The 12,309-nt window shown below is 36.8% G+C and overlaps 1 protein-coding gene across 30 annotated transcripts in view; it reads left to right on the forward strand.

The window, feature by feature from the left end:
• Nucleotides 1-466: 466 nt before the first annotated feature.
• Nucleotides 467-12,309, forward strand: part of nfasca (neurofascin homolog (chicken) a) — an 83,954-nt gene continuing 72,111 nt past the window's right edge. For 14 of the 30 annotated variants that reach the window (XR_014532222.1, XR_014532223.1, XR_014532224.1 and 11 more), the window contains exon 1: nt 541-721. The gene's annotated coding sequence lies outside the window, so the exon portion shown is untranslated. Of the gene's footprint in view, nt 722-12,309 lie in introns of all 30 variants that reach the window. The other 16 variants (XM_083533938.1, XM_083533917.1, XM_083533912.1 and 13 more) reach the window with 5 other exon arrangements.

The following is a 12,309-nucleotide window of genomic DNA, read 5'->3' on the forward strand; positions in this document are numbered from 1 at the left end:
GTAGTAAAATAATACATTACAGTTTATGGTTACATTGTAACGGCTAATAAGTTTCTTAGCTCAAAACACTGTTTACAAGGTTACATGTCTTAGTGGCTGAAATATTAGAGTTTTAGTTCTACAATGTTTTAGACAGTAGGCACCCTTCATGAAAATGAACACACACACACACACACACACACACACACACACACACACACACACACACACACACACACACATATATATATATATATATATATATATATATATATATATATATATATATATATATATATATATATATGTATGTGTGTGTGTGTGTGTGTGTGTGTGTGTGTGTGTGTGTGTGTGTGTACAAAACATGGTAGGACTTAAACTAAATATTTAGTTTATGATGAAAACGGCTAACAACCTGAAAAAGCATTATGTTATGAGATCATCTTTTTTCCAAAATTCCAAAAAAATGGCAAACACTAGAGAACAAGACAGCCTGTGAACACCTGTCCAGCAGTCATGCGCGCTCCCGCCCCACATGCACTTTCAGCGTGAGTGAGAATCGAGAGAACGCGCGTGGGATGAGCGGGTGCGCGCTCCCGTTGATGAAACGGAACGGCCGCTTTCGAGACAGCTGGTGACAAGAGAGGACGTCCGCGTTACACCTAATCAGCAGCGCATTACAGCCGAAATCAGCGTGCATTTCGCCTGAGGAATACGTGGCGAGAGAAGCGGTGAACTTCAGGTGAGATGCGAAACGTTAGAGGATTGCGATCGCTGCGCGGTTCGGGTGAGCCGGACGCAGCGGCCTCGGTAACCAGGAGAAAGACAGGAGCAGGGATGAAAATAATGCGAGACACAACACGTCAAAGCCTGTGATGCTGCGGTTTCTTTACTAAACACGGTGTCTGATGATGACATAATGATGATGGTGGTGATCAGGGCGATGAAGCTGATTTGGTAATCCTCGGTTTTTCCTCCTCAGCCTCACTTGCGCATCGCTCCGTGATGCGGTGTCATCTTTTGCTTGTCTGCGCAAATAAAAAATATATATGAAAAAAGCTGTCCTATACAATAGAAATGCGGCGGCTGTTCGGGAGAATGAGTTGGGGAACATGGTGTGGTTGACTACACATTGACACTACAGTAAAATCCGAGTTTATTTTAAGGCTGCTGAGTTGATTTTGAGGCCGACTGCAGCCGCATGCTGGGAGGGGGAGAGAGGGGAGGATGCTCGCAGGGATATTCACCCCTCTGACGCTGCTTAAAAGGGACCTGTAGTGATGAAGATACAAAAGACTGTCAGTAAAATACAATGTTTGTTGGTTTAAAAATGGGTTCTAGGGATTTTGCATGCGTAACATCCTGTTCAGCTTGGCTGGGGAGGCTAGAACTTTGCTATGCAGAGGCCAGAGACAGAACTCAGGCTTGTGCTATTTTTTACTTCATTACCATGTAAACTAGTTTACTTAATTAAGAATAACTCAGAAATCCTTTTATTATGCACACTATCCAGTAGGCCTGTAATTCTCACCTTCTGTACCATCACTATTAATCTTTTACCTTGAATGCTGCTTGTAATATGTCCATTAAGCTCTACTCTGAAAGGTAATTACAGTCCAGTTATGTACCGTGAATGTTTTTTTTTTATGTACACTACATACAAAGATATGCGTGAAAGTTACAAAGATAAGGGTTCCATACTAGCTTCAAGGAAGGGTAAAGAATAGCATTTTTTTAAGTGCAAGTACTCGTATAAAAACCTGCTCATGACTATATTTTTGACAGTGATATGTTATTGAAGATGATATGAAGAATTCACATCACAAGTTTTTGTATTTCATAGTATAAGCTTACAATAAGATGATATTAAATGGTCTATAATGCAGACCGGATCTCATCAGAAATGTCATTAAATTCAAAGAAAGGAGAAGTAGCAATATGTTGAAAAGTTTACATTTGTTATTTTTAAATAGCTGGACGAGTGAAGGTAAAATTAGTTGATATGTAAAATAAATCTATATTTATTTGTTGGGAATATATATATATATATATATATATATTATTTTTTTTTATTTTTATTTTTTCTCAGGTACTAAGATATTGTAGAAATTAACATTTTCTCTGATTTTGTTTAGTATGTATGACTAGAGAAAACTATTGCATCGAATGTAAAAGTAATATTTTGCGTTAGTGTCCCAATGTTTGTATCATGTCAGCCATTTGGAGAAAACAGAGAAATAGTACCAACGGTGAGCAGGTACTTCTGATGCTTTATTATTATTATAATTGGATGATAAAATATATATATATATATATATATATATATATATATATATATATATATATATATATATATATATATATATATATACACGTTGCGTTGCATAGAAATATATTTTAATTAGGATGCTTTTATAGTCCACATTTTGTTAATAATTTTTGACACCTTTTACTGTAAGTCAAGGTCCACAAATATAATGCTAATTCCATTTGAAATTATTTCCATTAACATGTGAAGCTCTTTCCTGCCTTACTTAACTGACTGAACAACTTTTCCGTCATGAATTAAATATACAATGACGCCCACTTAAGATAGTATCTATAGCCATGTGACCTTGCCCCAGCCTCACTCCCACAACTTCCACATAGCTTGAGCCTTTGGAATGAATGACCGTGAGATGTACATATGTCATCAGCTCTATTCAGATTGCAGTATTATTTTGTTCCGCTGAGGCCTAATTCACCATAAAGTGAAATGTGACCCACTGTATCTGATCACAGAACGTTTGATTGTTGACAGAGGCTAGTTCACCTGAATAAGCAAGAAAAGATATTAGAGAGCCACTCAGGCTATTGTGTGCGGTTAATTAAAGGAGTTCCTTTATTATCTATTTATGTAAAAAGGCAAAAATAATAGTGGGTCACAGCATGTTTGGGAGTGGGATTGGAAATATACTTTTACAGATTGGGATAAATACTATACTATTAGGATGCAAACTATTAGACTCACAGTGTTTGTTCTGTAAATGAAGATTTTTGTTTGTTTGTTTTTATTCACTGTATAGAAACTTGCAGATAGTGACTTGCAATTTCCCTGCTGGCTCCCAAATGCAGTACCATTAGTCACCGATAGATGGCATTTTAACCACTCCATGTACCACTAAAAATGAGTAAAATTAGTCAGGCCTGAATTATTGTAATATAACGAAACAAGTAATTTAACCTGCAGATTTCATAACAGTAGTGTGTTCTTATTTTTGTGCAGTGTTCAAAAGATAATCTGTTCTTTGAGGAGAGTTTAAATCGGTTTCACATGCTATAGTATTTTCTACTGTGTGGATTAATTTTAAGTAATCCTTCTACCTGGCAACTTGTCTGTGATATTGCATGGAGTGGCATTTGCCCTTCCATGCTGGTCACAGCAGGTACTGGATACCTGCAATTAAAACAGAATTAGGCATACCATCTCATCTGATCTCAACCTTTTTTTTTTTTTTGTTGGGGGGGGGGGGGATTATACAATGAAAATCCAACAGAGGATAATATTGACAATTCTATTTAACTGTACAGTATACACACTCTATAGCAGCTGTTTAAATGTAGGCTATATTTAAAATTTATTGTTTAACAACTTGTCATCGATGCAGTGTCTTTTTATGGATATGGTTTTCTTTGGCCTTTTCTTTATATATAGGATGTGTCATGCACTACATCTCTCCCTTCTCCCAAGTATCTTTTTATTTCCCCTCCTCCCTGAAGCCAAGTGCCATGCAAGATCATGTTTCTCATACTGCAACTGGATGCACACCTTTTAGTTTGCTGGCCTTTGTTTTATTTTTTCCGATGCTCTATTTTTAGTTTCGAAACAGCAGCTTGCTCCCGACAAGGGGTGAGTTAGTGTGAGAAGGGTGCGTCTGGAGGAGGGAATGATTAAAAGGGATCAGCAAGAGCATTTTGCTTGTTTTAACACAACCTTGTGTTTTGCTAGATTGCTCCCGGCCCTAGGAACAGCAATGAGCATGGCAAAACAATAATGGAAGACCCAGAAGACCACTCTGTATGGGTTTAACTCAGTAAATGCACTGTCTGGTTAGGGATTTAAAAGAATTGTAAAACAAGAATAGATTGCCAGCTGTGTATGGGACTTACAGTGAGGAAAATAAGTATTTGAACACCCTGCTATTTTGCAAGTTCTCCCACTTAGAAATCATGGAGGGGTCTAAAATTGTCATCGTAGGTGCATGTCCACTGTGAGAGACATAATCTAAAAAAAAAATCCAGAAATCACAATGTATGATATTTTAACAATTTATTTGTATGATACAGCTGCAAATAAGTATTTGAACACCTGAGAAAGTCAATGTTAATATTTGGTACAGTAGCCTTTGTTTGCTATTACAGAGGTCAAACATTTCCTGTAGTTTTTCACCAGGTTTGCACACACTGCAGGAGGGATTTTGGCCCACTCCTCCACACAGATCTTCTCTAGATCAGTCAGGTTTCTGGCCTGTCGCTGAGAAACACGGAGTTTGAGCTCCCTCCAAAGATTCTCTATTGGGTTTAGGTCTGGAGACTGGCTAGGCCACGCCAGAACCTTGATATGCTTCTTACAGAGCCACTCCTTGGTTATCCTGGCTGTGTGCTTCGGGTCATTGTCATGTTGGAAGACCCAGCCTCGACCCATCCTCAATGCTCTAACTGAGGGAAGGAGGTTGTTCCCCAAAATCTCGCAATACATGGCGCCGGTCATCCTCTCCTTAATACAGTGCAGTCGCCCTGTCCCATGTGCAGAAAAACACTCCCAAGGCATGATGCTACCACCCCCATGCTTTACAGTAGGGATGGTGTTCTTGGGATAGTACTCATCATTGTTTTTCCTCCAAATATGTTTACTGGAATTATGACCCAAAAGTTATATTTTGGTTTCATCTGACCACATGACTTTCTCCCATGACTCCTCTGGATCATCCAAATGGTCATTGGCAAACTTAAGACGTGCCTGGACATGTGCTAGTTTAAGCAGGGGAACCTTCCGTGCCATGCATGATTTCAAACCATGACGTCTTAGTGTATTACCAACAGTAACCTTGGAAACGGTGGTCCCAGCTCTTTTTAGGTCATTGACCAGCACCTTCTGTGTAGTTCTGGGCTGATTTATCATCTTAATTAAGATCATTGAGACCCCACGAGGTGAGATCTGGCATGGAGCCCCAGTCCGAGAGAGATTGACAGTCATGTTTAGCTTCTTCCATTTTCTAATGATTGCTCCAACAGTGGACTTTTTTTCACCAAGCTGTTTGGCAATTTCCCCGTAGCCCTTTCCAGCCTTGTGGAGGTGTACAATTTTGTCTCTAGTGTCTTTGGACAGCTCTTTGGTCTTGGCCATTTTAGTAGTTGGATTCTTACTGATTGTATGGGATGGACAGGTGTCTTTATGCAGCTAACGACCACAAACAGGTGCATCTAATTTAGGATAATAAATGTAGTGGAGGTGGACATTTTAAAGGCAGACTAACAGGTCTTTGAGGGTCAGAATTCTAGCTGATAGACAGGTGTTCAAATACTTATTTGCAGCTGTATCATACAAATAAATAGTTTAAAAATCATATATTGTGATTTCTGGATTTTTTTTTTTTTATATTATGTCTCTCACAGTGGACATGCACCTACGATGACAATTTCAGACCCGATCATGATATCTAAGTGGGAGAACTTGCAAAATAGCAGGGTGTTCAAATACTTATTTTCCTCACTGTAAATCAATGCATTTTCCTTTAGCATATGGATGAAGGCCTTTCAATTATTCAGAAAGTCTGTACTGTTAAACCATTAAACACAACCTTGTTGTGGCTTGTTTGTGATGTAGTGTCAACTCATGTTGTTAGATACATGGATAGGTATTGCTTTGTTGTGTCATTTGTAATAACTCACTGATTCTGAAGGGGAAGAACTCACTAGCTCTTGTGTTGCTCGGTTGCAGTGTATGTCTGACCGGTTGTTGTTTTGTTAGTCAAATAATCTTTTGGCATGTTTGTGCCATACTATGATTTAGGGTAAGATCATTTAGTGTGTTGAGGACACTAAAAATGCCTTTTTTTCGTAACTCTCTTGTAAAACTAGTATCCAATATTCCTTTCCAATCACTATATATATATGACTTTAAGAAATGTGATTTCATCCTTACAGAAAAGGTACACATTAGATCAGAACTCAATATATCACATTACAATTAGGCCACATTTTTATCTGTGCATAGATACTATCAAGGTGCTTACACAGGCTATTTAATGGCTAATGCATTTTTTTAAAAAAAAATTTTATTTAGTATTTATTATTTAGCCACCTCCTCAATTTTGTATTTTATTTTATGACTGTTTTTTTTTTTTTTTTAACTTTAGCTCTTTTAAATGTGTCCTTAGGGGGAATTATTAGCAGACATATGAATGCTTTTTGCAGTCTTTATCTTTCTGTTGGACCTTCAGCCTGTCACAAGGGCAAACTTGCTGAATCAGTTCACACTGAATGAATATCAGTGCTACAAAATTCGACTTTAATGCACACGTGCAGTAATTGCCTGCAGAGGATTTTTCTCTTTCATCAAAATCTGCATTTCCATATTCAGGGATTTTCTCTTTAGCCGCAAAATGGATTATAGACAGAAGGAAAGTCTTTGCAGTAAAAATGGTCATATAAATTACATGTCATTGGACTGCAGTAGATTCCCCCCCCCCCCCCAATAATTAGTAGACATACTTTTGAAGATTTGTACATTGTACACTGTGTGTATCAGATTTTGTGTAATGGTTGAAAGTCTCCATTGCCATGGATGCAACCTCATATCCAGCACACACAGATCAAAGTGTTTTTTCCCTCTTAAAACCGCATTTATGTATCATCAAAGCAAGGTGGCCATCTGGCAGATAGAGTGTTCGCTTAAATATATCGAGAGAGAGAAGAAGAAGAGCAGGGTATGATTATCACAGTATATCTTTTTAATACTAAATCTGCTGAAAATGGAAAAGAAGTTTAGGCTTGCAACTAGCGTGTTATCTACATGTCACAGACAGCACTGTATTTATACGGTTTCCCAGATGGCTGTTGCACATACTGTATGTGAATATTTCTGCCAGTGTCTTTGAGGATGTCTTTCCGCTTCAAAAGACCTTACGAGACCTCTGAACCGGCATCTTTTTGGGGGCTTATGTAAAAAAGACAGCACGGTATTCTTTTGAAAAGCCTGTTTCATAGGATAAGCTTATAAATTAGGCTGGAATATTAATGCAAATATTGCCAATATGTTAAGCAGCAAGGATGCATGAGTGGTGAAAATACGAGCAGTAAAAAAAAAAGTTACACTTGCTTGTGCAGAAAATACAAATGTCCTGTATTGAAAATAAATCTACTTAAAGCATCTCTTATTCACATCTGAGGTAGATTTAAGAAGTCTGGAAGATTCCAGGAAAGCGACTTGTAGACATTTCTGAATGACCAATCGTCATAATAAGTTGTGTAAATGTCCTGTGGCTGTATTTAATAGCCTGCCTCAGGGCAATCCATACAATTCATCCAAAATAGGGACTTCCTTGTTAGCTGGTGCTAATACTGAAAGTACACCATCTGCAAATATTAAGACTGCATCATTCTGGAACTTTAGTCTTAGAGGATTTGGTGAATTTTATTAAATAGATGAATCATGGCGAAGGGGAATAGAAATACTGAATCAACGCTTCAAGACCTCAGCCAGAATGTATTACTTGGCTGCAGCTGTATTTTCCAAAAGGACAGTGATTAGAAATATACTTCCAGAAATTATGATGAAGTATAAAGAATTGAAGTTGCCATCGTAAAGTCTTGACCTGAAATCTAAAGAAAATTTATGGACTGAACTAAAACGTGTGTCCAAGCAGCAAGGCCCTAAAATCCTGACTGAGTTACATTAGTTCTGTCAAATTTAATTAATCATATTACATAATCATGTGTAATTTTTTTTGTGTAATTTTTTATCACTTTATTGATTTCCTAATTTGCCCTTCTTTCTATTGTCATTTAATGGATTGCATACTATTTAGCTTTTCACATTTAATTACTGTAATTCCAAACACATAAAGCTCTTATAAAACTTTTTTTATAAAACTGCATATATTAAATTATTTTTTGTGTAAGCACATGCTGGCATATTCTCCCAACTAAATATTAGCCTGCATAATTTTTTTTATTTATTTATATCTGCTCCATGACCCACTTTATCAGCCAGTAGCATCTTTAATATTTGCAGAAAGACTGCAATCCACCGGAGATTTCCAATGTGTAGACTTCATATCTGGACAGATGCATTTAAAAACACTTGGAAGTCAGGCTTGAGTAGGTTTGCAACTCATCTAAAAAGGAGAAGGAGTTCCATTGCTTCTGTCGCTATAATTAATTCATAATTCTGATATTTATACACTACTAGGATTTAGAAAAGGCAGAAAAGAGACATTTTATTGGTTAGCTTGAAGTCTGCTTTTTTTTTTTTCACATTTATTTTTTAAAATCTGAATTATCAGTTAATTAATGTGACTTTAATCTATATTTCCGATAAATAAAATAAAGGTTTAAGCCACAAGAATAGGCTCAATGCACCTTGGCACAAATTCGATAAGGGTCTTGAATTTTAATTGAGAAATGAATGCTGTTCTTCCAAAAGATAATTGCTATTATGATAATGGTGGTAATCCAAAGTTTGAGATATGGTTAAGATTTTTTGACTGCAAAAGCTATAGCATTTTATTTGCATCATCAATCTGTCCTGAGACAACTCGCATTGGGATATTAATGTTTTCTTAAAGGATAAATGTGACAAGTAAATACAAATAAAATTATCCCATTTCATAGCAGATCCTGTGTTATTTTCTTTTGTCTGTCACCTGTTGCCATCGGAGATGTCAGTCAAACTTCAAACGTGCAGGTTTTTAGTTCCTAGCTCTAATTTTGGTATTTTTATTAAATACAGAATAGGTAATTTATGGTACTTTATATAAAAATGACATGAAAAGTCTATTATTTTCAAAAGTGTAGGCAAAGAAAGATGCTACTTGTAGATCTGTTTATGACGGTCTTTCACTAAGATCAGCTTCCTGTGAGAAATAATTTATATTCTTCTTAAAATTCTACCACTTACTTATTCATGTGGTTTCGTTTCGAAGTCTGTTTGATTTATTATATTGTTGATAGCTGGAAAGCCGTTAACACAAAAGAGTTTATCTCTTTGTTGCTGCTGTGCTTCTGACCCCCGGGGCTCCTCGTAACCATTGTGCAAAGTGTTGGTGGCTGAAACTAGGGCCATTTGGTGGCTGAAACTAGGGCCATCTTATTAAAGGGCAGATGTCTAAAGAACACCGTGTAAAAAAAGAGATATACATGTCCCTCAGCAAGAAATTCTAAAAACACCCATTTTAGTTATTTTTCTTTTATGGGCTGATTAACGCATCATAATACATCACACTGTTTTCACAACCGGTTTTGTTTGTATGCTGTATGTCGTGTACTGCCAAATTATGTTGTATATGTTACCTAATCTGACACAACTTTATGGTTGTGACATGTTCTTTGTGGATCAGTAGTATACGGTGGCCGAGAAGTGCAAAACACATTAACAAATCCGAAAAAAAATTAACAAATCCGAAAACAAATTAACAAATCCGAAAACAAATTAACAAATCCGAAAACAAATTAACAAATCCAAAAACAAATTAACAAATCCAAAAACAAAACAACAAATCCAAAAACAAATGACCAAATCCAAAAACAAAACAACAAATCCAAAAACACATTAACAAATCCGAAAACAAATGAACAAGTTAGAAAACACTAACAAATCCAAAAACAAATTAACAAATCCAAAAACAAAACAACAAATCCAAAAACAAATCCAAAAACAAATTACCAAATCCAAAAACAAAAACAAAACAACAAATCCAAAAACACATTAACAAATCCGAAAACAAATTAACAAATTAGAAAACACTAACAAATCCGAAAACAAATTAACAAATTCAAAAACACATTAACAAATCCAAAAAACACAACGACAAGCCAGACAAACCGGAAAAGGTAGGTATAGTTTGCGAACGGAAACTTACAGATCATTGGACAAGACACCTGTCAGTCAAGATATACAGGTGAGTGACAGGTGTCTCGTCCAATGATCTGTAAGTTTCCGTTCACAAACTATACCTACCTTCTCCGGTTTGTCTGGCTTGTCGTTGTGTTTTTTGGATTTGTTAATGTGTTTTTGAATTTGTTAATTTGTTTTCGGATTTGTTAATTTGTTTTTGAATTTGTTAATTTGTTTTTGGATTTGTTATTTTGTTTTTGGATTTGTTAGTGTTTTCTAATTTGTTAATTTGTTTTCGGATTTGTTAATGTGTTTTTGGATTTGTTAATTTGTTTTTGGATTTGTTAATTTGTTTTTGGATTTGGTCATTTGTTTTCGGATTTGTTAATTTGTTTTTGGATTTGTTCATTTGTTTTTGGATTTGTTAATTTGTTTTTGGATTTGTTAATGTGTTTTGCACTTCTCGGCCACCGTAGTAGTAAACTAAAACCCACACCTCTGATCACAAGGCTCCACTTGGCCACAACACCTGCTCTTAAGTCAAGTCAAGTCAAGTCAAGTTTATTTGTATAGCGCTTTTCACAACAGACATTGTCTCAAAGCAGCTTTACAGAAAACAACAGTGAAGGTGAATGGTGTGCGTTTGTCCCTGATGAGCAAGCCGTGGCGAGAGTGGCAAGGAAAAACTCCCTTAGATGATATGAGGAAGAAACCTTGAGAGGAACCAGACTCAAAGGGGAACCCATCCTCATATGGGTGACATCAAGAGTTTGGTCATAAATCTTTCAACAATACAGAACAATTTGTGATCATTATAGATCCAGCATCAGCTTCTCCATGCCAGGGCCTTTAAACACTCGGCATCTACTTCTCCATGATCATCCATAGGTCCATAATCTTCACGAGGTGGGACGTGACTGGAGCTGGCCAAACCTCAGGATGCCTCGGGATGGGGAGAGAAAGAGAAGCAGTGGAGAGGAATTAGCGTAGCTGCTGTTCATGATATTAACAGCACAAGTTGATAATGTGCATGTAATCATATATTCTGGAGCACAAGGTTGTGATGTGATGTGTGTGATGTGTGTTATGTGTAGGCTTTGCTAAAAAGATATGTTTTTAATCTACACTCAAACTGGGAGAGTGTATCTGAACCCCGAACACTGTCAGGAAGACTATTCCAGAGTTTAGGAGCTAAATGTGAAAATGCTCTACCGCCTTTAGTGGACTTTGCTATTCTAGGAACTACAAGAAGCCCAGAGTTTTGAGATCTCAGGGAGCGTGACGGATTGTAGCGTGTTAAAAGACTGGATAGATACATGGGAGCCAAACCATTTAGTGCTTTATAAGTGAGTAGCAGTAGTTTGTAGTCTATTCGAAACTTAATAGGAAGCCAATGTAGGGACGATAAGATTGGGGTTATATGATCGTATTTTCTTGACCTAGTAAGAACTCTTGCTGCGGCATTCTGAACTAACTGAAGCTTGTTTATTAATGATGCAGGACATCCACCTAGTAATGCATTACAGTAGTCTATTCTAGAGGTCATAAACGCATGGACGAGCTTCTCTGCATCAGATATAGATAACATATTTCTTAGCTTAGAAATATTTCTAAGGTGAAAGAAGGCTGTTTTTGTAACTTGATTGATGTGATTTTTAAAAGATAAGTTGCTGTCTAAAATAACTCCCAGGTCTTTTACCATTGAACTAGTAGTTACAGAACAACCGTCTAAATGCAGGCTGAGATGCTGGAGCTTCTGTGTACTATTTTTTGGGCCGATGAGCAAAATCTCAGTTTTATCAGAATTTAATAGCAGAAAGTTATGGGTCATCCAATCTCTTATTTCTTCAACACACTCAGTTATGCGAGCTAATTGAGCTGTATCGCCTGGTTTGGATGAAATATATAGCTGGGTATCATCAGCATAACAATGGAAGCTAATTCCATGCCTTCTAATAATATTTCCTAATGGAAGCATGTATATTGTAAAAAGCAGGGGTCCTAGAACTGACCCTTGTGGCACGCCATAATTTACTAGCATTATCCTGGATAGCTCTCCATTTAAATCTACGAAATGGTAACGATTGGACAGGTAGGATTTAAACCAGCTTAATGCCTGTCCCTGAATACCGATGTAATTCTGTAATCGATCGAGGAGAAGATCATGATCTATAGTGTCGAACGCAGCACTAAGATCTAGTAAAACTAATAGGGAGATGTAGCCTTGGTCTGAA

This window comes from Silurus aristotelis (assembly GCF_946808225.1).
Source record: "Silurus aristotelis genome assembly, chromosome: 28".
Lineage (NCBI taxonomy): Eukaryota > Metazoa > Chordata > Actinopteri > Siluriformes > Siluridae > Silurus > Silurus aristotelis.